We start from the raw sequence: 13,412 nt of genomic DNA, 5'->3' as shown, positions 1-13,412 counted from the left end.
GCTCATAATTATGAACAACCCTTATAATTTTAGGAACATTTAAGCTCAGATATATCATTTGATTTCTTTTTAATTATGATAAGTACATAGCCACGAAGTTTTTTTTATTAATAATATTTGTATTTTTTTATAATAAAAACCATTTTAAGCTTAGTTTTTTTCATATATTGAGATAAAGATTTTTGAAGTGAAAAGTAAAAAAAAAAAGTTTTACACTTCCATGCATTTTGTTTTTCTCTATGGGTAATGAGTGTAGAATATTAATAAATTTTAGTTACAAACATTTCAATCATATATGGCTTATATGAAAGAGATATATAAATTTATGTATGTACACCATAGAGTTGAAACATAGCATTCATCTACATACATAAACTAATAAAGGATGTGGTTATATCAATTTTTAACTTTAGATTTATCATATGTTAAAAAATGAGTCTTTAGAATTAAAAATATATTTTAGATTTAAAATATTATATTTAGTATTTAAATTTATATTTAGTATTTAAATATATATATATATATATATATATATATATATATATATATATATATATATATATTATTTATTGAAAGATGTTGCAAATTATAATAAATTTATAAGTTGTTTATAGAGTGTTTTAATATAAATATATTCGTTGGTTTAGCAATAATTTTTTTTAATTATTTTTATTTGTTGGTTTGATTTATTGATGATTTGAATTTTGATTGTATAGTTTATATAATGTTAGATACCTAATTCTTGGGTTGCAATTTGGGTTATGGCGTATTAGGGTGATTAGTTATTGAAGTTCAAGAAACCTTGAAACTGAATCCAACGATTTTATAATTGTATTTATACATGTATATTTTCATCATTCTTTGAGTTAAGTTGAATTCATTTTCCACCATTTTGTGTCTAACAATGGTATCAGAGTGGTGGTTCAACTGCCCTGCAGATTAAGTTGAGCCGGCCTTCTAGAGTTGAGCCACTATTTTTGTGTCATTTATGAGCACTCTTCTTTCATATTCACTTTGGAGTTAAGAGGCTTGGAAGCTACAAAGAAAGTTGGAGTTTGAAATAGATTAAGATTTCAACATAAGTGGAGAAATTCCAAGTGAAGTCACGAAGAATTCATTGTGAGAGTGGGAGACAAATATTTTGGGCAATATCTGGATAAAAACATGTATCTCCACCCAATGTAAATCCATGCCCAAAGAAGTAAGTATGTTGTAATGATACTCATCATTCTCAAATCTTCCTTTCCTGATCGAGATTCCTTATGATGACCATGATTCAAATGAATAATTTTATGATCATGATTTTGATCTTGATGAATTTGTGTTCAATTCTTACGCTCTCTCTGGTTCTACTGAGTAAGTTTTCTTTGACATATATTTAGTTTAAAAAATTACAAGTTCAACAGGTAAGAATGCTTTCTTTCTTGCTTCTTACCAAGGTTATTAAAAATTTTATTCCATACTTGAATAGATTGAGATTCCTTTTTGTTGTAACTTATTTCTTTTTCTTTGAGGAGAAAGGTTTTGAATGAAATATGGCAAAGTTTGAATTATAGATATGAGGATTGATCAACCCTGGATTTCATCTTCTTGGCAATTTTGAACATATCCCATGAATTAAAGACAGGGTCCCTAGGATTTCAATATCTAAGAAAATTTAGAGCATTTCTAGTTCCAAGTCACTTGAAGTCGCAAAGCCTGACGTTTCCACTTGGAAATTGTATGGCAATGTTGGTGTTGAAAACTGAATTTGTTGTAAAGAGTGTTTTGAAGCATTTTTCAAAATAAAATATTTTATCTGATAACATTGGTGAAAGTCTTTTTTGCAAAAAATGGAGAAAATTAATGATTTGATAAAGTTATTAAATACCCTAATGAATCTAATGTTCATAATAGTGTCAAAAGCACCAAAGACACACTCTCTAACATCCAAAGATGTTCGTAAAATGATCAAAGAGAAATTGAATTCTTTGAGCTAGAGTCGCAATTACAGCGAGATGAAATTTAGAAGAAAAATTGTGATTTTGAACTGGTGTTTGTTCAAAACAACACTTTGTTTGAGTCTGACTATAATCTATAGTCAGGGATGGATCAAACCATTTCAAGAGAAAATTTCAATGCAACTGAAAGTCCTAATGAGAAGCATGTCATCTCGAAATCCTTTATACGACCATGGGAAGAAGTTACACATAAAAAACACAAAGCTAGTTTGGGGTATAACAAATATGTCCTGGATATATCTTTTCATCTTCTTGATTTTTCTAAACCTATGCAATTTTGTAGCAGTGGATTTATGGATGGTGTTGTTCCAGAACAAATTGATCGATGTCAATAATGTAATAGAGTTGTACAAGCGAAAGATTAATGTTTTGATCTTGAACTGTGTGGGAATTGTGGAAAGACAAATAACCATTCAAACATATGTTCCAAAAGGAATATTGTTGCAAGAGATAAACTAAATTTTGGATGCGTTGCTTCTTGGGATTGGTAAAAAAAAATAGAGAAATTTACAAGTCATACCACAGGATATGTTCGAGAGTATTGACTAGCCTTGCAGTGATAAAGAGTACTTCATCTTCTCACCCTAGGGGGAAAATGATGGAATTGATGGTCTGCTTAGGTTCAATGCGAGCCTCAAATAGAGATCAAAATTTTGTTGCTAGAGTCTAGAGTCCCATATCATTTTTGGAGTTGTAGACAAAGTTTTGGATTTATGCTCTATGATAATGAGCATGATTTCATGTTTTTTGCATGCGCTTTTTATTTATTTGAGAACTTCTATGAAGGTTCCAAAGTTGGTGTCGGTTGAGACCTTGAGTTCTCCCATATTTTTGTATCGTTTTTGGTTTTCTCTTAAAAACCATCATCATTGGTTTGTGGTCATCCTTTAAAAATCATATCTAAGAGGAATTCAATTGTTATTTCAGATGTGTTTATGCATTTTTATCTCTCATTCTTGGAATTTGATACATCCCTTCAAATTAAGGGGGAAATATTAGACACCTAATCATTAGGTTGTGATTTGGGTTATGGTATATTAGGGTGATTAGTTATTGAAGTTCAAGAAACCTAGAAATTGAATTTGATGGTTTCATAAGTGTATATATACATGTACATTTTCATCATTCCATGAATTAAGTTGAATTCATTTTCCACCAATTTGTGTCTAGAACATAACACTTCATGATATGATGATAACCCATTGAGCCTACCTCTTAAGAAAACTACTCAAATTTCTTATATAAAAACGATTCTTTGTATTTCACTATAACATCATATAAATTTCATTTTCAATATATTGTTTTGTCTAGTTATATATGTAATAATATTATCAATAAACTATATAAATTAATTAAACAAAATTTAATGTTTTATTTTATATTTTGAAATATAAAGTAATGTAACACCATATATGAGAAGCCCCCGAGGGATAGCTCAAATGGTCGAGTTCCCGTTGATAGTACTCTCCCGGTTTGAGAGGTCACGGGGTCAAATCTCCTCGACGCCCTCGGGGGTAGGCCTGATGGCCGTGATTGTCTACGTGGACGTAGCAGCCCACCTCCGGTGCCCCGTGAACCACATCGAAAAAAAAAAAAAAAAAAAAAAAAACACCATATATGAGATATAGATATTATTTTATAATTATATTTATTTTCATTCATGTTTCCACGGTATCATTTATGTGTATCTATAACACCACTAAATATAAACCTTTATGAATAAACAACTATTGAATTCAAATTAATGAATTATTTTAATAATAAATTAATATCATTGACTTCACCAAAATTCATTTTATTTTTATGCATATAGGTATATCATTATGTGATTCTTTATATGTTAAATAAGAATAAAATGTTTTTAAAATAAGTAGACTTATAGTAAATAAGGATAAATCTACATTAACTATAGATTTATTAAGTGTTGAGGGATCAAATCTCTTAATTTTTTAAAGTGAAAAATGTGTGGAAATGTTTGTACCTCGAGAGATTTGATTCCTCTTAAGACTAATAAATATTTTGCTAACGCGGATCTATGGTGGTCATGTGTATGTAATATGTCTCGAAAGACTCATTTTGTGATTTTTATTTGTTATGAGAAATTTAAAAAATATGTTGTCGAATATTATTTATTTTTATTTTCTAACATTAGAAAAATATTTAAGGAAGGAGAATTTATTTTAGAATATTAATTCTCTCGCAAATATGATAAGAGGTTAACATGAGAAATTGCCTTCTAACTGTAAGGGGAAAAAATTGAAGTAATTATGCCTAAGAAGGAAGGAAAAACAAGAAAGGAAGAGAAGTGAATATTCCTTCTATCTCTTGGTTGAACCTTGAATTCTGAAGAAAAAAGAACAAAATGGGAAAGAAATATTGGGTAGAGATTTCAGACCACCAAGATAGTTATAGGGTTAGAGCGAAATACTCTGTGGTGGAATCTGAACCAAACACTATGGGAGATAAATACAATATTTGGATAACTCTTACCAATGGGAGATAAAGACTTGTAAACCCAAAAAAAGGGTTTGTAGGATGTTGCATCAAGTTGAAGAGGAAAACAAGCTCCAAGAAAATCTTTTTGGTTAAACATGACAGTTAGAGGAAGAGTTTGGGGCGAACTGTCTACACATGTTAGTTCAATGTTGGGAGGAACGCGGAGACCTCTAGCATATTTTTGAAAGGAAAGAGATAAGTGTTTATCCTTGAAATATTTGTTTGAGTTGTATGAGTTATGCATGTGTATTGGTTGAGATATTAATCATAGGTTCTAAAATTGATTGAAAAATAGATCATTGTATTTGTAGGAATAACTCTGTAATTGTAGGCATACAAGATATAAAAATTGGGTTCAAATGAAAGAGAACCTTGTGTTTTACCGGTGAAGGTAAAAATTGAGACTTTATGTGCATTTAAATATATCTTTGTGTTAGGTTCAAGTACAAAAAGTAATAACTCCCAACTTGAATAATAGAAGAGTTGTTTTAGAATAACAGAGTTTTTTATTATGAAAATAAAATGTTTCATGTGTAATTTATCATCTACTATTATCTACTCTTATAAGGAAAACAAAATCTGGGTTTTATGCCAAAGTTGGGCTCCTAAATCCCCAAGAGTAAAATATTACTCTCAAGATTTGTAAAGTCTATCTCAGGCATTGGAAGATTAAGATGAAAATAACTAGTAATGATTTCCCATTACAAGTAACCACAGTTGTCTCTTGACTAAATAAGGTATTTAAATATATACATAAGAATAGTTCATGTACTTATATGTATATTATAGAAGCAACCTGTAATATAACAAATACAAAAAATTACACTGAGCATTGTACATTTGATAAAGGAGAAAAGTGACTACATTACCGAAAGAAAATATGAAAACCAATATTTATCAAGTACAAAAGATTTCATTGTCCACCTAAAAAACAAAAGAAGGGATTCGATTCTTTGATGCATGTGTAAGTAAAGAACATTATTATGTCTTGTTACCAAGAATTAGTTAATAATTGTGATAGTGGTATTCCATAAAAGTGTTGTAAACATAGAGACCCATAAGGGTTTAAGCATAATCATCGTCAAGAGAGTTTGAGGAAAAGTGACTTTGATATAATGAAAAATTAAAAGAACTGTAAATACTGCAGAAATAAAAGTGCATTTATGTAGCGAAGTATAAATGGAACAATAACCCATGTCTTTTCGGAGCTCTAAGGGCTGAAAGGCGTCAAGCTATAAAGAATATTTTATATAGTTGAATGAATATACTATAGAAACATAAAATAACCCTCATGTAAGGTGGTTACACAAGGCTCTGTTAAATTAATACATAAAAATCGTCATACAATTCAAGTAAGGGAGAGAGGGTTGTAGCTACAACATTATCTTAAAAATTCCTTAAATCCCTAACACTGTGAATAGGACTAGTATAGGAATAAGAAAAATATTCAAAGTGTAGTAGCCCAGCTGCACTCTTGGGATGCCATTTAGCCATTATAAACAACTTGGTAGAAAGGAGCAATAACTTTAGAACCTAGAATCAACATCAACATTTCGAAAAAAAAGGTAAAAGACTTGGCAATAACCCCCTTCCACTGTAACAGATCCATGTACCTATGAGTACAAATAAGAAAATGAAATCAGTCATAGACCTTTAGAATATAATTCTATCCAATTAAAAGGAGGGAGCAAGTACTAAGGTTAAAGAAGCATCATATCTGTAAAGGAGTCGAGAGATTTTGCTCCCTTTTGATCACATCTTGCGAGAAAGGGGAGAAAAATTGTTAATAGTAAATATACTACCCAAGGAAATTATAGCTTTAAAGGATTTCCTTTTAAAATTCATACATGAAAGTTTCTCCAACAACTCTAGTGAGTTTGGAGCAAAGGCCTCAATAGTTGATGAAGGGTATAATGATGAACCAAAAACCCTCATTCCTATCGATGAGCGTAACCTATAGATGTAGTGACGAAGTCAAGAAAAGCCTCAGGTTTCACTATGAACAAATGAAAGAAAAGAAAAAAAATTGAATTGGATTTTTTTTACATAGAGCCACATATACCTCTTGCCGTTGCACTAGGAGATAGAGGAGCCTTGGATTCTAACAAAAATAGTTGTAAATCCTCAAGGAACTCGATTAAGGAACCATAGACAACTGGACAATGAAACAACATGCATTAAGCTTTCAAGACAAAGAGCGAAGCTCTAAGCCTCCATTGAGGAAAGTGAAAAATGGGACAATGTTGACGGGAGCGGGTAGGTCGTTACCCTAACCCCTGGCTCTAGGCTTAAGTGATCTAAGCGATCCCTTGTTAACATACAAACCAGATCATTGGTATCTTAATTTATAGCAGTGACACATAGGAGTGGGAATCCTCTCCATGTGTTAAATTCCATGTGAACAAAATTTAGTTGTTAGACATGCGGTCTAAGTATATATGAACATATTTATATACAAGGCACCTTAACCTTGATGATGTGGAAATAAATAGAATGAGAAAACGTAACCCTGCACATAAAAGCAAATGTTCTCTGCGTGAACAGTTACAAATAGTCAAGAATAATTCATAATAAAAATATATATACAATCACATATATTATAATGTGTGGACTGAAGGGTTAACACATGTGGTGTCCATGTTAATCCATGTGTTATCGTAAGTCTAAAAGAAACTTATAATCACTCAATGTTTGGAAATTTGTATGATCAATTATTAAAAACATGAATGTATTATACAAGTGAAGAAATGGAGATTTATATAAGTAAATACCAATTTGATAGTAATAAAAGAGATTTAAGTTGCTCTTCAATGGGTATCATTGAAATCTAAATATAAATGAAGTCGTGAGGAAAGAAGTTTAAAGCAACCTGTGTAAATTATAATTATAATTATATATATATATATATATATATATATAGCGATGTTTTACCTTTAATTTTAATATGTGTTCAAGACTGTATGTACATTCTAGTGAGGATACAAGATGGAAATTTTTAGTTTCAAAATTAAATAATAAATAATTAATCTCTCCTTTTATGATAGTATTGTTATCTTCCACATTTATGAATAGTTAAACATGTAAATTTTTATAATTATTTATTTTTACTTTCAGTATGTTACATATGGTATGAGAGTGAAGATTTCAGCATTGTGGCCTTCGAACTAGTCATGTTGTTATTTAATATTAATATTGTAATGTTGGTGTATACATAGAGAAAGATATCAAGAAAGGAATTTGTTGCAGTGTATATAATGGATGGACCTCAAGAAATAGTTCACAAAGGGGAAGAAGAAATATATGCACATTTAGAACAATAGGTGAAATACCCAGTAGAAAGTTGTTAGATGTGGTAAAGAATTTGCAGAAAAAACATATAAACTCACTAGTAGGACATGAACAATTACTGAAGGTTGGTGCAAAGTAGGAACAACTCATCAAAAACTTAATAGAAAACTTGAACCCCAAGACAATGGAATCATGAGGAAAGAGGAGATTTGGAGTGAGACCTCCAAGCAAAGGATTGTAGTAAATCTAGCATAAATTCAAGAGGAAGGGTTAGAGGAAGAAGAGTAAATAGTTTCTTGAGAATGCAAACAAAATTAGAAAAAAATCCTAGAATAAGCTTGCATGGAAAATTTAAGAATATTCAACCCCCAAACTTCGATGGAGAAATAGAAGAGGCGATTGAGGCCTAGTTGTTTAACACTAACATAAAATTTTAGGTATATGACTATTCCTTTGAACTAAAGGCCAATTTGACTACATCTTAGCTGTAGGGAAAGACTTCCATGTGGTGGGAAGAAATGAGGACAATCCATAACCTAGAAAGAAGAGAGGTTGGCTAGGAAGAATTCCAATGTTCATTTAAAGCGTAACACCCAACAGACCATTATTTTGACAAAGGAGCTAGCGAATTTCATGAACTAAAATTGGGACAAACTACATTGGATGAGATGCTTGATAATTTCACACATTTATTGCATTATGTACCATATTTCAAGGATGAAAAAATGAAAAGTTACAATGATTCTCAAGTTGTCTTCCACCATATTTTCAAGAACGAATTGAGTATGATAACTCGAATACCATGGGTGTGGTAATAAAAAAAGATCTAATATGTTAACAACAAGCCAAGAATAAGAACAAAAATTTGAAATCTTGGCCCAACAAGAAAAAGGATTGGTTGGCTCAAGATGGAAAGTGTGGGAAATCTAGGTCCTTTAAGCAGCGCAAAAAAAGTAATTAGAACTGAAGCTAGAATAAACATAGTAACCAGCTATAAAAAACCCAAGGCCAATATTAAGTTAGGATAAACAAGAAGATGTCAATAAAAGGGGGGCTATTAAGGATAAAGAACCTTTATAGTGTTAGGGTTATGGAGAGCCCTATTTATTGTGAAATTTCCCCTATAGTATTGATCTATGCAAAAATTATAGCACCTTCAGGAGGTTTCTATAGTCAATGATGTACCCAAAAATAGAACACATATGAATGGGGCACTGGAAGGATGCCAAGAAGAACAACAATCTAGAATGGTGGCAATTGAAGATACTACTTTTGATCAAACTGTTTCTGTATTAATAGATCATGGTGCTACTCTAAGTTATATTAGCCCTCAAGTGGTAGAAAAATGTAAAATTAATTCTAAGAAATATAATAATTCATGCTATTTTAGATGGCCATAAGGACAAAAGGAAAAGTTACAAGAAATATAAGGCATGTCCAACATCTCTTAATGTAATTCAAACAACCATAGACTTAAATATTTTACCTTTGTGATCATATGATTCCATAATAGGGATGGATTGGTTGGAAAGGCATTGGGCAATTGTAAATTGCCTAGATGAAATTGTTACCTATACAATTTAAAATGGAAAAGTGCGAATTATAAGAGGTATACCTAGACTTTTATCTATATGGTAGATATCATCCTTGCAACTAAAAAGGGCTACAAGAAAAGGATGTCAACTTTTCATAATTCTAGTGGAGGATCACACTTTAAATAAAACTGATAAATCTATAAATAACTTGGAATTTATTTAAGATTACTCGAACATATTTCTTGATGAAATTATAGGCCTACACCAAAAAGGGAGATAGATTTCTTCATAGAATTAATACCAAGGGAAACTTTGGCGTCAAATGTTCTGTATCGAATGAGTGTACATAACCTATTGTAAATAGAAAAGAAATTGCAGGAGATTCTTAATAAAGGGTATATAGGATCTAGTGTGTCACCGTGGGGTGCACCGGTTCTTTTTTTCAAAATTAACAATAGGACTTTTAGAATTTGTATTGATTATCGTCAATTAAATAATTTGACTGTTAAAAATAAGTACCCTCTTCTAAGGATAGATGATTTATTCGAGTGAGTAAAATAGGGGACGATATTTTCAAAAATAAACCTCAGATCAAGGTATCAACAACTCATGATTAAGGAAGCGGATATACTAAATACATCTTTCTACACAAGACACAGATATTATGAATTTACAGTGCTACCCTTTCGGCTTAGTAATTCTCCTCTCACCTTCATGTTCCTGATGAACAGTGTGTTGAACAGGTTTTTGGAAAAGTCTATGTTAATCTTTGTAGACGATATATTATTCTACTCCAAGGCTCAAGAAGAGCACAAATGAGACTTGGAAATAATGTTGCAAACCTTGCGAGAGCATCAATTATTTGCAAAATGTAGTGCTATGTTCGAGTTCTTTTAGGAAAAGATATAATACCTTGGGTATGTAATATCTAAGGAGGGTATAATGGTAGATCCTAAGAAGGTGAATGACATTTTGAACTTTCCAGTTCTAAAAGACACCATTGATATAAGATCGTTTATGGGAATTACTAGGTACCACCACAAATTTATAAAGAGATTTGCTAAGATAGCACATCCCATAACCTGATCGAGGTGGAACCTATTCCACTAGGAACCCCACCATTGTTTCTTTTGATTTTCCTTAATTGTAGCATAACTTACTATTTTTGGTAGCTTTTAAGGTACTAAATTTCTGGAGCCATTTGAGGGACTAGAATATGTTTTTTGGGAAAACGGAGAGACGAAAAATGTTCCAAACAAATTTATTTGTTTTATTTCAACCTCCTCTTTAATATATTTGAAACAAGGTATTATGATTGCCAAATAGAAATCATATGAAAAAGTTACGACCCTGGGAAATGGACATTCCAACTTACCCCATTGAGGCCCACAAGATTTTGGAGCTTCATATCCTAGGGCTAGGTTTTTGGATGTTTAGGGCTTCTCATTGCTTCTGAATGATAAAAAGGACACCACGCCTCATTGTAACATAGTTCAAAGACATGTAGCCACGACATCTCCTTTCAGATATAAGCTACCATCACACGAGCTAGTTTATTTCCATCTTGTATGTAAGCATATTTCAGTTCTTTGATATCAATGAAATGGATTTTTATTTATGTTGCATCTCAGTGTTTATGTTTGTATCTATATTCTATTGTGTTCTTGTATAAGATTGGATCAATGGTATCAGAGTGGTCTACCCTTTCTTTATTTTTATTTGCATGTACCAAAGGAGGTCAAGGTATAAGGAGTTAGGGCTTGAACTAGTTGAACTTTACAAGACCAACCTTGCAAACCCTAACACCTCCCATGGCGAAAGAAAAGAAAGACCAAGGAGCAATCAATGCTTTCAAAATATTTCTTAAGGAATCCCTTGAGAGAGGGATTAGCATAACGATGGATAACTTTTCCCAGGCCCTTCGGTGACTACCCACAGGTGACACATCTTCATCCATAAACCACTCTGGGTGTGCCACTCCCTTTAAGGTACAAGTCAACTTTGACATTCCCATATTTGAATTCCAAATAGATACAAATGCCATTGATAAATGGTTAAATATATTGGAAGGATTTTTTTCGATTCATGACTCTTCCAATCGGGTAAATATTACTTTTGCACTCCTCAAAGCTACCCCCCATGTCAAGGACTAGTGGGAAAACTACTATGAAGATAAGGACAAGAGGGAACATTCACTATTTTTAGCCACACCCACTTGGAATTATTTTTGAGATGCCATCAAGGAACATTATTACCTTGTTGGGAGTTATGAAGATTAATACATAAAGTGGACCATGTTGTGGTGGGGAAGGGACGAAGACATGCTAGAGTAAACAAATATGTTTTATACCCTTCGCACGAAATTAGGTTTCAAGTATTCTGAGCGGAATTTTTTACTCAAGTACTATGGCTATCTACACAAGTACATCAAGGACGAGATGGATTTCCAAGACATCTCCTTACTTGGCACTGCTTATCAATAGAATGTCAAGATCAAGCTTAAATTTAAATAGAAGAAGCAAGAATTTGGATCTATGAATACAAAGCAAGGGGAAGGCACCCCCAAACTAAAGAAAAAATTAAAACTCCAAGGTGGGGAAACCCAGGACAAACCGTTGAAGCCGCAAGCAAAGAAAAACATGATGAACAAAAAGAAGGACACAAGGAAATGGCGTGAGTTCCATAACAACCCCATTCACAACACAAGTGAGTGTCGAGCGAAACCCTCAAAAGTGAGGTCATCCCAATTTTAATAACATCTTCAATAAAACATAAAGACAAACTCATGTTTTCAGCTTCTAGGAGATCAAAGAGATCACTAAGTCAAAAATATACTATAAAATTTCGAGACAAACTCATATTTTCACCTTCTAGAACATCCAGGAAATCACATATTTTCATATGTTAAGAGCATTTTTAACATTTTATTAGACAGATACAACTTTTCATCAAGCAAGCTTGGAATTAAATCTCGGAGACTAGCCTATATTTCTAATCCAAACCCAACCACCCACAAATCATCCTAGACCAATTAGCCAAATTTCAAACATTGTGAAGATCCAATATTCATCCACAAGGATATTCAATGTGGGATGTTCAACACTCCACGTAGCATGATGGACCTAATTTTTATTGGGCTCGAATTGGTCACCTAGTACATTAACACCAAGAACAATAATAGTATGGTGGAGAAAGAAACCATAAGAAGATTGATTGATGACAACTTTGTTGGAAACATTGGCAAAAGAACATCCCTCCCGCAAAAGGCACTAAACATATAATAAGGTTCATATCCATGTGGGGTAATTAGATATGCCCATTGACATAAGTTTGAGCTTTAAATACGAGGATGACCAATGAGTTTTTTATATGGTAATGTTTTTCTTTCGAATTTGGAGGAGCAAGTTCTTCAGAGCTGGTCTACGGTGATACAAAATTCGGCTCAAGAAATCTTCTGAATGGCTCAATCAAAGGCGATAAGTTTTTGGGTTTTGTCTGAACAAAATATTGTTCCATCCTTCAGTCTTCAAGTTATGTTTCAAATATCCTATGGAGGTTGATGATCATTGTAGGCATCCGGTATTGGCTCTGCTCCACCCTGTTTTGTCTTTGTCCTCGAATGCTAGGTTTTTGTGTTTAAAAGCATGTTTCTATATCGCCTCATGCACTTTCTTCTCTTTCACATTTTAATTATCTTTGCTATTGCTCAATATATTCTCTTCTATATGTGTAACCTATTTCCACCCTCTGCGACATCGTCCATATGCCATCTAGGTTTGATTCATTTAGAGACACTTGGTCGACCTTCTTCACTGAGGAAGAACCTTGTCTACTCCCTAAAGTTTTTTCTTACATCCGAGAACATTGGCCTTGCATCTACTATATCACCCAACCTTGCAAAAAAAAATTCTTCGGGGTATGTAATTACTGGATGTCCTTCTATGGATGTTATTGCTTCTGTTGTAATGAAGAACCTATAATTTTCACCATCCTCTAGTCTTCTCCTCCCTAAATTGGTCATTCGTCTCTAGTCTCTGGCCGGTTACATTTTTCCAGTACCATAATTGTTCTTTTCTCCGACGGTTTGTATTGT

The sequence above is a fragment of the Pinus tabuliformis genome, chromosome Q, assembly GCF_031772625.1.
Source record: "Pinus tabuliformis cultivar Carrire ecotype Pingquan chromosome Q, CPIR1, whole genome shotgun sequence".
In the NCBI taxonomy this organism is placed as follows: domain Eukaryota; kingdom Viridiplantae; phylum Streptophyta; class Pinopsida; order Pinales; family Pinaceae; genus Pinus; species Pinus tabuliformis.
The sequence above is the reverse complement of the archived record's forward strand: the minus strand, read 5'-3'. Positions refer to the sequence as shown.